Raw genomic sequence first — 16,661 nt, 5'->3', positions numbered from 1 at the left:
TATAATTACATATGTGGTTTCTATAGCTAATTGCAAATCATGTTTTGAAAAATGGCTATTGTACATGATATAGATGTTATAAATACTTAATTTATCACTATTTATATATACAAATGTACGCTGCTACTGTTTATACTAGAAACTCCAGTGGGATGTTTGGTCTGGATAACCATACTAGTACTTTGAAAATGCAATTTAAAACACTTTAATTATAAATTAAATTATTGTTCATCCTCGCAATGAGACACAAAAAAAAAAACAAAAAAAACGCGAAGAGTTAAAACATATTGTAGACCGAAGAATATGTCTCTTGTGTGGTTACATTTGTCATTTCATATTTGGTGTGGTATTTTCTCGAGTTTACCTAGATGTATATCAAATAAATGCGCGCAAATGTTTTCAAAAGCTGTGCACAAACGTATGATGATTTTTGTGCGCTAATATAATGGTTAATTAAGGGCATCCGATACATTTTCTCGATATATTGTCATTTTTATACGACCGCAAAAATTGAAAATTTTTTGGTCGTATATTGGTATGATGTTGGCGTCGTCGTCGTCGTCGTCGTCGTCGTCCGAATACTTTTAGTTTTCGCACTCTAACTTTAGTAAAAGTGAATAGAAATCTATGAAATTTTAACACAAGGTTTATGACCATAAAAGAAGGTTGGGATTGATTTTGGGAGTTTTGTTTCCAATATTTTAGGAATAAGGGGCCAAAAAGGGCCCAAATAAGCATTTTCTTGGTTTTCGCACTATAACTTTAGTTTAAGTAAATAGAAATCTATGAAATTTTAACACAAGGTTTATGACCACAAAAGGAAGGTTGGGATTGATTTTGGGATGTTTGATTCCAACAGTTTAGGAATTAGGAGCCAAAAAAGGGCCAAAATGAGCATTATTCTTGGTTTTCGCACAATAACTTTAGTATAAGTGAATAGAAATCAATGAAATGTAAACACAAAGTTTATGACTACAAAAGGAAGGTTGGGATTGATTTTGGGAGTTGTTGTCACAACAGTTTAGGAATTAGGGGCCAAAAGGGGCCCAAATAAGCATTATTCTTGGTTTTTGCACCAGAACTTTAGTATAAGTAAATAGGAATCTATGAAATTTAAACACAAGGTTTATGACCATAAAAGGAAGGTTGGGTTTGATTTTGGGAGTTTTGGTCCCAACAGTTTAGGAATAAGGGGCCCAAAGGGTTCAATTTCATCGAAAATTGAATAATTGGGGTTCTTTGATATGCCGAATCTAACTGTGTATGTAGATTTTTCAGTTTTGGTCCCGTTTTCAAATTGGTCTACATTAAGGTCCAAAGGGTCCAAAATTAAACTTAGTTTGATTTTAACAAACATTGAATCCTTGGGGTTCTTTGATATGCTGAATATAAAAATGTACTTAGATTTTTGATTATTGGTCCAGTTTTCAAGTTGTTCCAAATCGGGGTCCAAAATTAAACTTCGTTTGATTTCATCAAAAATTGAATAATTGGGGTTCTTTGATATGCCAAATCTAACTGTGTATGTAGATTCTTAATTTTTGGTCCCGTTTTCAAATTGGTCTACATTAAAGTCCAAAGGGTCCAAAATTAAACTAAGTTTGATTATAACAAAAAATGAATTCTTGGGCTTTTTTGATATGCTGAATCTAAACATGTACTTAGATTTTTGATTATGGACCCAGTTTTCAAGTTGGTTCAAATCAGGATCCAAAATTATTATATATAGAAATTTTGAATTTCACAGTATTCAGCAATAGCAAGAAATCTTCAATTGCACAGTATTGTGCAATAGCACGAAATTTTCAATTGCACAGTTTTGCGCAATAGCAAGAAATCTTCAATTGCACAGTACTGTGCAATAGCAAATATTTTCAATTGCACAGTATTGCGCAATAGCAAAAAATATCTAATTGCACAATATTGTGCAATAGCAAGAAATTTTCAATTGGAGTTATCTTTCTTTGTTCAGAATAGTAGTTGACTCAACTTAAATCATTGTTTTATACAATATACAATGTATATTCACTTTTACTACCAACAAATCTTTACCATTCAGTGATAACAAGCACTTTATTTTACATATTAATATTTTATGATGTATTTAAGAGTAGTTACTGTTGCAAACTCCATTAGAAATTTTAATTGATATCAGTTTTGGAAAAAGGGAAAGGGGGATGTGAAGAAAAAAATGGGGGGGGGGTTAAATTTTTCTCATTTCAGATTTCATAAATAAAAAGAAAATGTCTTCAAACATTTTTTTGAGAGGATTAATATTCAACTGCATAGTGAATTGCTCAAAGGCAAAATTTAATGTTTAAGTTCATTAGACCTCATTCATTCTGTGTCGGAAACCTATGCTGTGTCAACTATTTAATTTTAGATTGAAATAAGTTTGAAGAAGAAATCTTTAATTGATTTGTAAAATCTTGACATTTGTTTTGTGTAAAAAAACACCATATAATGTCAAAAATTTGATCACAATCCAAAGTCAGAGCTGTATCACGCTTGAATGTTTTGACCATACTTGCCCCAACTGTTCAGGGTTCGACCTCTGCGATCGTATAAAGCTGCGCCCTGCGGAGCACCTGGTTATAGTTTTGAAATATGTTGTAGGCCTTGGAGAGTTATATAATAAAACACAAAATAAAACATAGGTCACCGTGCTCGTTTTGCATAAAATTGAGACTGAAAATAGGGGAGTTTGTGCAATTTTGCAAAAAAGTTAGGCAATGTTATAGAGTTTTTGGAGCAAATATTCTACGTCGTAAATTATTAAGATCGGGTTCAATTTTGAAGCTGTGATAAGTGACAATAAGTAAAAATATAAATTCCTACACGAATGACTATACAATTTTTCTAGCTTTGCTTGATATTGTGGACCAGATGCTCAAAGTGGTATTTTTTTAATCCAAAAAATATGGAAATAAAGTGTTTCTGAAAACGTCATTTTTATCATTTTCTGCATAAACTGCATTTTGTCATGCTTTCTCCAAATATCAATTAAAAAATATATTTCACAGTGCTGTATTCTATGATAAACACGATTTATCCTAAAAATTGCGTCCCCCCTTTGTAACCTCAACGTTAGGCAGCAACCATTTGATTTTCTGGGGGGGGGGGGGGGGGGGGGCTATGGTTTTTTTTTCTGGACAAATTTTTTTTTTTCGCCTGCGGCGAAAAACAATCTATTTTTTTCGCGACAAGTCGAAAACAATTTTTTTCTTTCAATTTTAGCATTACATATAGTGGCAGCTGAGGGTGAAACAAACAATTTTTTTTTCTCAGAATCAAAAACAAATTATTTTTTTCTCCAAAAACTGGAAACAAACTTTTTTTTCCAAAAAAAACCATAGCCCCCCCAGAAAATCAAATGGTTGCTGCCTTAGCGCTAAAGTGCACTACGTCGCTGCAAATTCCCGACGACATTTTTCAGATGTATAATTGCTTGTAAAGAGCTAACTAAAAATTGTAATATTGTTTTCGGATATAAAATCATGTGAATCATAAATACATCTCTTTGTTTGTGGTCTAAGTGAGAAACATCTCAAGAAAAGTGATTACGGACTGCTATTCATCTGCAATACGGTTCATTTGTGCTGAAATTGAAGGAGGCAGTAAAATTGTTGTACCTGAGGAGTTACACCTCGATATTATACAATCGAAAACTTGTAAACATATCAGATGAATATAATTATTTTTTCACGCAATCATTCTCTTTCCGAAGTTGATTTAATTACTCCGTTGTAAACAATAGAAGTCTTTTTCATTAAAATCATTTCACTTATCATCACACCCCCTCCCCCCCCCCCAAAAAAAACCACAAAAAAAACAACAACATTTAAAAAAAAGATAAAAGATAAAAGCGCAAAACACAAAAACTATGTTATTTAAGCAACATGAATTGCTTCCTCCCTTCAAGGAATTGTATATTTAAATATACAATTCCTTGCTCCCTTCCCTCTCTTCTTAAATTTAAACGGGCGACCAACGCATTATATAATATACTATAGGCACTATTTTCTCAACCAAATACCTATTTTGTATTGTTTATTTTTGCTTGAGTAACTACCAGTAGGAAATATTTCATGCATATTCAAGACTTTGAAGTATATCCATATCGATCAAAAATGATTACAAACAAAACGAACAATGTATACTCGATTACCGACGTAAAATGTCAAATTTCGACGTTACCAATTGGGACGCAATATCGTGCGTAACGTCATTATAATAATGTTTACGGCTTTTAAAATGAAAATGCGGTATGGGCTTTTGCTCATTGTTGAAAACCGTACGGTGGCCTATAGTTGTTAATTTCAGTGTCATGTTTGTATCTCGTGGAGAGTTGTCTCATTGGTAATTAAACCACATCTTCTTTTTTATGTTGTCAGAAAACAAAAACAAAATCTTATAAAGGAGAATCTTCAATATGCTAAAGGATGCTTTTGTCCAGAGAGAGAAACAATACCATGATCTACCATAATTTTGAAAATTTTCATTTGGCAAAAACGATTGAATTAATAGCGAGAGGACTGTACATATTACCTATGTGTAATTTCATTTGTAAATAACTACATATATATTTTCACCAAAGCGCGACGCATTGACGGGTACATAAAATATCGCACGTTAATTCCTCTGTCTGTCCTTTCCATCCTAGTGTGTGATAACATTGTGTGAGGGAATTCGACGTTTGATGGACCACTGTTCACTCCAGTGCAATTTATGACAATACCACTGCATCAATCATAATTATTTTTTTTGCAGTGTTTTAAGAAATGATTTTGCTTTGTTGTCGCGTATTATTTGTGAAACATTCAATGTTTTAAAAAGGCGAATTTTCTTTATAAAGTCAATGATTATGTTGACTTTTGAAGGCCAAACTTTCTACAGCCTTAAATACGCTAATGAAAGATCCAAAAACTATACCAATACATAACGACATGATTATGAAATTATAACAAATCTATTGGTTAACAAATTTTTACTCGTTATTGCAAAATAATGAACTTAATATATCTGACATTTTCTCCCTACCCAGTTTACCCCTATACATTTTTATGATGTGGACTGGTCATTGTTATTGAATCGTAGGCAATTTGATTGGATTAAGTTGTTATTAGTTTACCTTCAAACTTGTTTATGCTTTTCATACATGACTATTGATTAATTAGAACGTGCATGAATGTGACCGGTAACTAAAATGACCTTCAAACTGGACACTGGACGAGTCAATATTATGTTTTATCAATGAAAGTTAAGGTATGAAAGGTAAGAATTGCCACTTATTCGATTTTCACAAAATTTTCGGAATATACAGTTGGAAAGGTTATTTTTTAAAAGCCTATTGTGAAGAGTAAAGAGAAAGTTTACAAATAATACGTTTTGTTCCATTAAACAAGTCATTTTCGTAAGAGAAATACCGAAATATATTTTACGCACGACTACGGCAGGTAAAATTATTATTTATCATACTAAAAAAAAGCATTTTTCAGTCTCATTGGAATATGTTGATTACAATTAATCCCAAACTTAAGAAGTAAGTAACTAAAGTCAAAATATGTCCGATCTGCCTATTTCTGCACATCAAAAGTCAATACGATCGTTTTAAAGTCAATTTCGTCTACCTCACAAAATCTTGTTAGGCACTATAATGTTTAGTTAGATTTTTCAAGTGTACAATTCTTGCTTAATTTCTATAAATAAAGGCAACAGTAGTATACCGCTGTTAAAAATTTATAAATCGATAGAGAAAAAAACAAATCCGGGGTTTACAAACTAAAAAAACTGAGGGAAACGTATCAATTATAAGAGAAATACGACACACCACCGAAATGTAACACACACAGAAACGAACTATAATGTAACAATGGTCATTTTCCTGACTTGGTACAGGGCATTTAATGAAAAAATGGTGGGTTGAACCTGGTTTTGTGGCATGCCAAACCTCCCGCTTTAATGGCAGTGTTAATTATAACATTAAAATGACAACATTACACGACAGGGTTACAATAAATAAACAGATAAATGGGAGAAAATATAGGACAGAGAAACAAAAGAATAATAGCCACAGGGGCGTAGCAGCCGGTACGGCAGGTACGGCACTCGCCGTACCAATAATGTTCGTTGGTACGGCATGCCGTACCTAAAATTTATATAAAAAATATAAAAAAATAAGGGTTTTCAACGGAAATAAAGAAAATAAAGATTTTACAGAAAAAAATCATGATAGAAAGGTCCATGTAGAAGTCATAGCCATATACGGTATACCTTCATAAGCAAAGTTCGAAAACTCGTATACGTAGTATATACGATAACGAATAATTGCCCTGTATTAATCAAAGTACGGATTTTGTTTTACTTACAAAAGATTTTAATTGACCATGCATATGGTCATGAACAGTCATAGTACTATCAATAGCATGTTACTGTTTTCTACAATTGTTCTGGTTTAAACACAAATGGCATGGAAGAATCAAAGTTAGAACTCTCAAATGGAGAAACAAACGTTGTGCGGCAAGCATGGAATTTTGTGCGACTGGCATACAAGATTAAAGTTTAGCAAGCTACAAAACCAGTTTTAGTCCAGCATTTTCTACTTTAGAAAATACCTGTACCAAGTCAGGAATATGAAAGTTGTTATTCATTTGTTTGATGTGTTTGAGCTTTTGACTTTACCATTTGATAACGGTATTTTCGTTTTGAATGTTCCTGGGCGGGGTTCGGTATTTTTGCTATTTTATTTTTTGCAACTGAAAAATATTGTCAGTTACTCTGTATGCATGCACCATAAAGTTTAAGTAATCATGACTAAAATATAAACGAGTTGTCCCAATTTTATTGCGTGCCGATCTATCCGCTACAGAGACAAATAAACGATCTGCACATTGTTAAAATGCACATTCTGCTTCTAGGCACCAAAACGATCGGAATAGAATCCAACTTCAACAACACCATATACAGTAACACATTTTTACTGTTTTATCATTAGTCATGTTTTGGTAATATCTATTTGACGTGGCTCGGTACTTATACATCCCGCCATTGTGAATGTGTGATATCATTAAATTTGTGCTATGGTATATTTTTGTGATCGCGTCTTTCATTTTTGCTAATGTGCGTTGTATATATGGCTTTTTGTTTTCCTTCAAGATTTTAAGAAGTGTTTGCAAAGAATGTTGCATTTTGAACAAAACATACAAAAAAAAACTGAATGCGATTTTCACTTGTAATTTAACACATTTTTTATTGGAAAATAACATTTTTTTTTCTTCATTTAACAGTTATAGTGTGAATTTTATGGTACGCACTGAAACCCGGACCGGACCGGACTCCGGACCCGGACTCAAGTATGAAACCCTGACCCGGACCGGACGCCGGACCCGGACTGGATACCGGACCCGGACTCAATTGTTTTGACCTATTTAATGATCTTTAATGCAATTAACAGTTATTGACGGTCAGGTCAGAGACATATTTACATATATACATGTAAATATATATGTTTCTGGTCGGTTGAAACAATATAAATAAAGAAGAATAAGCTTTTACACAGACTGGTTAAAACATTATAAAGGGAAAGTTCCCTAGAATTGTTTTTCCTCTTTTTGAAAAATGTTATAAAAACAAAATGTTAAGGTACTTAAATTGCTTCATAGTGCCAAGAAATATGTCCTTTGCAGGAATAAAATTAAATCACTTTTCATTTTCAAGGCTTATGAAAAATTTCTTTAACTTAAAAATGAAAATATATATATGGAGTAAAAAGAAATATTTCAAGCACTTTCTCTTATATATATTCAAATAATCGTCAACGAATTATTTGTGACTTTTTGTCCTATCAAATTTGTGTTTTTTTATGTGATTTGTCCTGTGACTGTCTATCAGCTAACCGATATTTTAAAATCTATAATCGTACTCTGGATTCATTTCAGGTCCCGAGTGTAATTCGAGAGCATTCTTATCATCATATATATGATGACCCTTTTTATAGTTTTATGATATTAAACTCAAGCGATTAAAAGTCAAACTATGTACGTAGTATACTACTTGTTTTCAAAAAGTCAAAGTGGCTTGGTATATCCATTGCATGATTGAAATTTAATAAATTCTGTTCACGGATTGAAAACTTTAAAGTAATTTTCTCCCTTTGAAATTACTGCCATTCCCATCCATTTGTTCCGTTTTCGTTAGAGCAAATTAAAAATCGTTTTAATTTTTTTGCAGACTAAAATATTTGATAAAACAGAGAATTGAAATTAATGAAATGCTGATCGCAAAATTCAAATTATTATATTTTCCTTCCTTAAAAATTATTGCAATAATTATTAACATATCTATCTAAGTTCGATTTCAAATTCTACCAACATTTAACTCTAAAATAACCAGCGTGTATAAACGAATATATAAATCAATCTTGGGTATAAATACGTTGACTATAAAGGGTCCTAATTGCACTTTGTATTTCCTTAGTGCACTCAGGAGGCCCTGAGCGGTGGTTAGACGTACCCATTCCAAAAATACCGCTTTGGTTCTTAAGTTATACATACACGTACATTTTATTGAGTTCTTTCAAATGAGACATAAATTTTATCAACAGAATATTGGATTCCGTAAAAAAATGAATCTCCCCATCCTCGAAAAAACTGTCTTAGATGTGGACTCAGATGGATACAGAACTGTTAGTCTTTCCACATCTCCCCTTCGTTAACAGGGACGCCGAACACTCATATGCAACAAGAGCGTAATAGACGAAAACGAGAGAAAGATACTAAAAAGCATCTTTATGAAGGTATCTCATCGTTCTTTTGGATTAGAATAAAATAAATATGTAATAAGAGGAGTCAATTGGATTATGATTACCACCAAAGCCTCTGTTACATCGTTTAATATCACACGTCATCAAGAGTCCTTCTTATGGAGCAGGGATATGCTTTAATTCAGATTATGTATTATAGTCAATATGTAAAAAAAATTATAAAAAACGAAGATGGGGTATGATTGCAAAAGAGACAACACTCCACAAGAAACCAAAATGACACAGATATTAACATATAAAGGTAACCGTACGGTCTTCAATAATGAGGAAAGCCCATACCACATAGGCAGCTATAAAAGGCCCCGAAATGACAATGTCAAACAATTTAAACGAAACCTAACAACCTCATTTATATAAAAATGTGTTTATAAGAGCCATTACCATTTACACAAAAGTTATGTCATACATATACAACAAAAATATGATTTTGTTTGTTTGTGTTCACTTGTAAATGATCATATTTTATTCAAATTAAAGGATCTACCATGAGCAAAGCGCTTAAATATAATTTCTTTTCAATTGAGAGACAAAAACCATAATGACGATCTTATCAAAATAGGAATATAAGTATCAGCATGATTCCATTATCTTACCCATAGAAAGACCAAGTCATGCGCCAAAAAAGCCAGTCGTAGAAGATTTAAAAAAGCAGGAATAAAATAGGTTGTATAATATATTTTAGAATTTATGCAAATACTGTTATTGCTGCATTTATATTATATTGATAGTTAAAAACATTCTTTAATATAAGTTTTAATATTTTGTAATATCTCTAAACTACAATTTACTATGTATTCGCATGCCAGCATTAATCTGCATTCTTGTGACCAACTCCTTCTCATTACACAAAATAATTTCAAACTCATTAAATTAATTTACTGACATCAAGTATATTTCTTGCGTCAAAAGTTAATTAGAGATTTGTATATTTGGAATATACCTATATACCCCCGACGTGTCAACCTACTCTTCCAACACCTGGTATCTACCCTTACTTATTATGCGAAGTCAAAAAGGGGCTGCAATAAAAATGACATTTTCTCATGACAACGTTTATTTGAATATAAAACCAAGAATTTCTGGTGATACTTTCATTATTCACTATGGATTCAGACACAGCAATAGTTTACACTTATAGAGACCGTGCATTTTGTTCAGCTGATGATATTGACGTTTTGCTTGGTAAGTACTATTTTCATTCTTTTTTTTTTAAATTAAGTTGTACATTAAAGAATGCAAATATATATATAAAAAAATAATGGTATTGAATGTTGTTTTCCATTCGTTTTTTTTTTTCAGCAACAAGCTTTATTACAATAAACAGTTTGTATAAAGTTAAAAAGCAAAATATCGTAATGCAATACACACAGGTATTCCTAGTGTAGTAACTTCAAGATAGTCCTGTCCAATATTGTTTGTTACATGATGGTCATCGTTAATATATATAGCTTTAACAAACAAAAATAATAATCAAATCTTTCAACCAAGCAATTAAATGAGTTTATTTCTGTATTGCTGTTTATATAAGTCCGGGGTTATTTCAGGTCAAGGGCCGGACTCACCTTGGTTTTTTTTTATCTTTCTCTTATAACCGGCTTTTCTTATTTTTGCCCTTTATAATCAAATGAGCAAACGGGTAAATGAATAAACATGAAAAAGATGTCTTCTACAAATAATTTCTGCAGTTTTGTATCATTGTTCTAGATGCCATATTTAGCAATACACTTAGTCCGGGGTCATGTAAGGTCACCACCCGGACCCGTCTTATTTGACCAACTTTCAATTATTTCCTTGAATCTCGGCTTAATATATTTTATAAAGTGAGATTTTAGTAAAAAAAAATTAATTCATCCACTTTTCCGTCAACAATCTTTACAACAATAAACCGTTTGTATACAGTTTAATAGCTAAATCTCGTACTGCAATACACACAGGTATCCCTAGTATAGTAACCTCAAGCTTGTCCGGGGTCATGTCAGGTCAAGAGCCGGACTCACCTGTCCAATATTGTTTATTACATGTTATAACCGCGGATTTATTGTCTTTTATTGATTTTTCCGAGGACCATCGCCTCAACATATTTATAAAGAAATGAATGAAGAAGAAAAAAAAACTCAAATATTTCAACCAAGCAATTTAATGAGTTTTTTTCTGTTTTGCTGTTTATATAAGTCCGGGGTTATTTCAGGTCAAGGGCCGGACTCACCTTGTTTTTTTTTATCTTTCTCTTATAACCGGCTTTTGTTATTTTTGCCCTTTATAATCAAATGAGCAAACGGGTAAATGAATAAACATGAAAAAGATGTCTTCGTCAAATAATTTCTGCAGTTTTGTATCATTGTTCTAGATGCCATATTTTGCAATACACTTAGTCCGGGGTCATGTAAGGTCACCACCCGGACCCGTCATATTTGACCAACTTTAAATTATTTCGTATATACTCGGATTAATATGTTTTATAAAGTGAGATTTTAGTCCAAACTTTTCCTTTGATCAAATTTCCCGTCAACAATCTTTACGACAATACACCGTTTGTATACAGTTTAATAGCTAAATCTCGTATTGCAATACACACAGGTATCCCTAGTATAGTAACCTCAAGCTAGTCCGGGGTCATGTCAGGTCAAGTGCCGGACTCACCTGTCCAATATTGTTTATTACATGTTATAATCGCGGATTTATTGTCTTTTATTGATTTATCCGAGGACCATCGCCTTAACATATATATAAAGAAATGAATGAAGAAGAAAAAAAACCTCAAATATTTCAACCAAGCAATTAAATGAGTTTATTTCTGTTTTGCTGTTTATATAAGTCCGGGGTTATTTCAGGTCAAGGGCCGGACTCACCTTGGTTTTTTTTATCTTTCTCTTATAACCGGCTTTTGTTATTTTTGCCCTTTATAATCAAATGAGCAAACGGGTAAATGAATAAACATGAAAAAGATGTCTTTGTCAAATAATTTCTGCAGTTTTGTATCATTGTTCTAGATGCCATATTTTGCAATACACTTAGTCCGGTGTTATGTAAGGTCACCACCCGGACCCGTCTTATTTGACCAACTTTAAATTATTTCGTATATACTCGGATTAATATGTTTTATAAAGTGAGATTTTAGTCCAAACTTTTCCTTTGATCAAATTTCCCGTCAACAATCTTTACGACAATACACCGTTTGTATACAGTTTAATAGCTAAATCTCGTACTGCAATACACACAGGTATCCCTAGTATAGTAACCTCAAGCTAGTCCGGGGTCATGTCAGGTCAAGAGCCGGACTCACCTGTCCAATATTGTTTATTACATGTTATAATTGCGGATTTATTGTCTTTTATTGATTTTTTCGAGGACCATCGCCTCAACATATATATATAAAGAAATGAATGAAGAAGAAAAAAAACCTCAAATATTTCAACCAAGCAATTAAATGAGTTTATTTCTGTTTTGCTGTTTATATAAGTCCGGGGTTATTTCAGGTCAAGGGCCGGACTCACCTTGGTTTTTTTTATCTTTCTCTTATAACCGGCTTTTGTTATTTTTGCCCTTTATAATCAAATGAGCAAACGGGTAAATGAATAAACATGAAAAAGATGTCTTTGTCAAATAATTTCTGCAGTTTTGTATCATTGTTCTAGATGCCATATTTTGCAATACACTTAGTCCGGTGTTATGTAAGGTCACCACCCGGACCCGTCTTATTTGACCAACTTTAAATTATTTCGTATATACTCGGATTAATATGTTTTATAAAGTGAGATTTTAGTCCAAACTTTTCCTTTGATCAAATTTCCCGTCAACAATCTTTACGACAATACACCGTTTGTATACAGTTTAATAGCTAAATCTCGTACTGCAATACACACAGGTATCCCTAGTATAGTAACCTCAAGCTAGTCCGGGGTCATGTCAGGTCAAGAGCCGGACTCACCTGTCCAATATTGTTTATTACATGTTATAATTGCGGATTTATTGTCTTTTATTGATTTTTTCGAGGACCATCGCCTCAACATATATATATAAAGAAATGAATGAAGAAGAAAAAAAACCTCAAATATTTCAACCAAGCAATTAAATGAGTTTATTTCTGTTGTGCTGTTTATATAAGTCCGGGGTTATTTCAGGTCAAGGGCCGGACTCACCTTGGTTTTTTTTATCTTTCTCTTATAACCGGCTTTTGTTATTTTTGCCCTTTATAATCAAATGAGCAAACGGGTAAATGAATAAACATGAAAAAGATGTCTTCGTCAAATAATTTCTGCAGTTTTGTATCATTGTTCTAGATGCCATATTTTGCAATACACTTAGTCCGGGGTCATGTAAGGTCACCACCCGGACCCGTCATATTTGACCAACTTTAAATTATTTCGTATATACTCGGATTAATATGTTTTATAAAGTGAGATTTTAGTCCAAACTTTTCCTTTGATCAAATTTCCCGTCAACAATCTTTACGACAATACACCGTTTGTATACAGTTTAATAGCTAAATCTCGTATTGCAATACACACAGGTATCCCTAGTATAGTAACCTCAAGCTAGTCCGGGGTCATGTCAGGTCAAGAGCCGGACTCACCTGTCCAATATTGTTTATTACATGTTATAACCGCGGATTTATTGTCTTTTATTGATTTTTCCGAGGACCATCGCCTCAACATATTTATAAAGAAATGAATGAAGAAGAAAAAAAAACTCAAATATTTCAACCAAGCAATTTAATGAGTTTTTTTCTGTTTTGCTGTTTATATAAGTCCGGGGTTATTTCAGGTCAAGGGCCGGACTCACCTTGTTTTTTTTTATCTTTCTCTTATAACCGGCTTTTGTTATTTTTGCCCTTTATAATCAAATGAGCAAACGGGTAAATGAATAAACATGAAAAAGATGTCTTCGTCAAATAATTTCTGCAGTTTTGTATCATTGTTCTAGATGCCATATTTTGCAATACACTTAGTCCGGGGTCATGTAAGGTCACCACCCGGACCCGTCATATTTGACCAACTTTAAATTATTTCGTATATACTCGGATTAATATGTTTTATAAAGTGAGATTTTAGTCCAAACTTTTCCTTTGATCAAATTTCCCGTCAACAATCTTTACGACAATACACCGTTTGTATACAGTTTAATAGCTAAATCTCGTATTGCAATACACACAGGTATCCCTAGTATAGTAACCTCAAGCTAGTCCGGGGTCATGTCAGGTCAAGAGCCGGACTCACCTGTCCAATATTGTTTATTACATGTTATAACCGCGGATTTATTGTCTTTTATTGATTTTTCCGAGGACCATCGCCTCAACATATTTATAAAGAAATGAATGAAGAAGAAAAAAAAACTCAAATATTTCAACCAAGCAATTTAATGAGTTTTTTTCTGTTTTGCTGTTTATATAAGTCCGGGGTTATTTCAGGTCAAGGGCCGGACTCACCTTGTTTTTTTTTATCTTTCTCTTATAACCGGCTTTTGTTATTTTTGCCCTTTATAATCAAATGAGCAAACGGGTAAATGAATAAACATGAAAAAGATGTCTTCGTCAAATAATTTCTGCAGTTTTGTATCATTGTTCTAGATGCCATATTTTGCAATACACTTAGTCCGGGGTCATGTAAGGTCACCACCCGGACCCGTCATATTTGACCAACTTTAAATTATTTCGTATATACTCGGATTAATATGTTTTATAAAGTGAGATTTTAGTCCAAACTTTTCCTTTGATCAAATTTCCCGTCAACAATCTTTACGACAATACACCGTTTGTATACAGTTTAATAGCTAAATCTCGTATTGCAATACACACAGGTATCCCTAGTATAGTAACCTCAAGCTAGTCCGGGGTCATGTCAGGTCAAGTGCCGGACTCACCTGTCCAATATTGTTTATTACATGTTATAATCGCGGATTTATTGTCTTTTATTGATTTATCCGAGGACCATCGCCTTAACATATATATAAAGAAATGAATGAAGAAGAAAAAAAACCTCAAATATTTCAACCAAGCAATTAAATGAGTTTATTTCTGTTTTGCTGTTTATATAAGTCCGGGGTTATTTCAGGTCAAGGGCCGGACTCACCTTGGTTTTTTTTATCTTTCTCTTATAACCGGCTTTTGTTATTTTTGCCCTTTATAATCAAATGAGCAAACGGGTAAATGAATAAACATGAAAAAGATGTCTTTGTCAAATAATTTCTGCAGTTTTGTATCATTGTTCTAGATGCCATATTTTGCAATACACTTAGTCCGGTGTTATGTAAGGTCACCACCCGGACCCGTCTTATTTGACCAACTTTAAATTATTTCGTATATACTCGGATTAATATGTTTTATAAAGTGAGATTTTAGTCCAAACTTTTCCTTTGATCAAATTTCCCGTCAACAATCTTTACGACAATACACCGTTTGTATACAGTTTAATAGCTAAATCTCGTACTGCAATACACACAGGTATCCCTAGTATAGTAACCTCAAGCTAGTCCGGGGTCATGTCAGGTCAAGAGCCGGACTCACCTGTCCAATATTGTTTATTACATGTTATAATTGCGGATTTATTGTCTTTTATTGATTTTTTCGAGGACCATCGCCTCAACATATATATATAAAGAAATGAATGAAGAAGAAAAAAAACCTCAAATATTTCAACCAAGCAATTAAATGAGTTTATTTCTGTTTTGCTGTTTATATAAGTCCGGGGTTATTTCAGGTCAAGGGCCGGACTCACCTTGGTTTTTTTTATCTTTCTCTTATAACCGGCTTTTGTTATTTTTGCCCTTTATAATCAAATGAGCAAACGGGTAAATGAATAAACATGAAAAAGATGTCTTTGTCAAATAATTTCTGCAGTTTTGTATCATTGTTCTAGATGCCATATTTTGCAATACACTTAGTCCGGTGTTATGTAAGGTCACCACCCGGACCCGTCTTATTTGACCAACTTTAAATTATTTCGTATATACTCGGATTAATATGTTTTATAAAGTGAGATTTTAGTCCAAACTTTTCCTTTGATCAAATTTCCCGTCAACAATCTTTACGACAATACACCGTTTGTATACAGTTTAATAGCTAAATCTCGTACTGCAATACACACAGGTATCCCTAGTATAGTAACCTCAAGCTAGTCCGGGGTCATGTCAGGTCAAGAGCCGGACTCACCTGTCCAATATTGTTTATTACATGTTATAATTGCGGATTTATTGTCTTTTATTGATTTTTTCGAGGACCATCGCCTCAACATATATATATAAAGAAATGAATGAAGAAGAAAAAAAACCTCAAATATTTCAACCAAGCAATTAAATGAGTTTATTTCTGTTGTGCTGTTTATATAAGTCCGGGGTTATTTCAGGTCAAGGGCCGGACTCACCTTGGTTTTTTTTATCTTTCTCTTATAACCGGCTTTTGTTATTTTTGCCCTTTATAATCAAATGAGCAAACGGGTAAATGAATAAACATGAAAAAGATGTCTTCGTCAAATAATTTCTGCAGTTTTGTATCATTGTTCTAGATGCCATATTTTGCAATACACTTAGTCCGGGGTCATGTAAGGTCACCACCCGGACCCGTCATATTTGACCAACTTTAAATTATTTCGTATATACTCGGATTAATATGTTTTATAAAGTGAGATTTTAGTCCAAACTTTTCCTTTGATCAAATTTCCCGTCAACAATCTTTACGACAATACACCGTTTGTATACAGTTTAATAGCTAAATCTCGTATTGCAATACACACAGGTATCCCTAGTATAGTAACCTCAAGCTAGTCCGGGGTCATGTCAGGTCAAGTGCCGGACTCACCTGTCCAATATTGTTTATTACATGTTATAATCGCGGATTTATTGTCTT

This window comes from Mytilus galloprovincialis, chromosome 6 (assembly GCF_965363235.1).
Source record: "Mytilus galloprovincialis chromosome 6, xbMytGall1.hap1.1, whole genome shotgun sequence".
NCBI lineage: Eukaryota > Metazoa > Mollusca > Bivalvia > Mytilida > Mytilidae > Mytilus > Mytilus galloprovincialis.
This window is presented reverse-complemented; position numbering follows the sequence as displayed.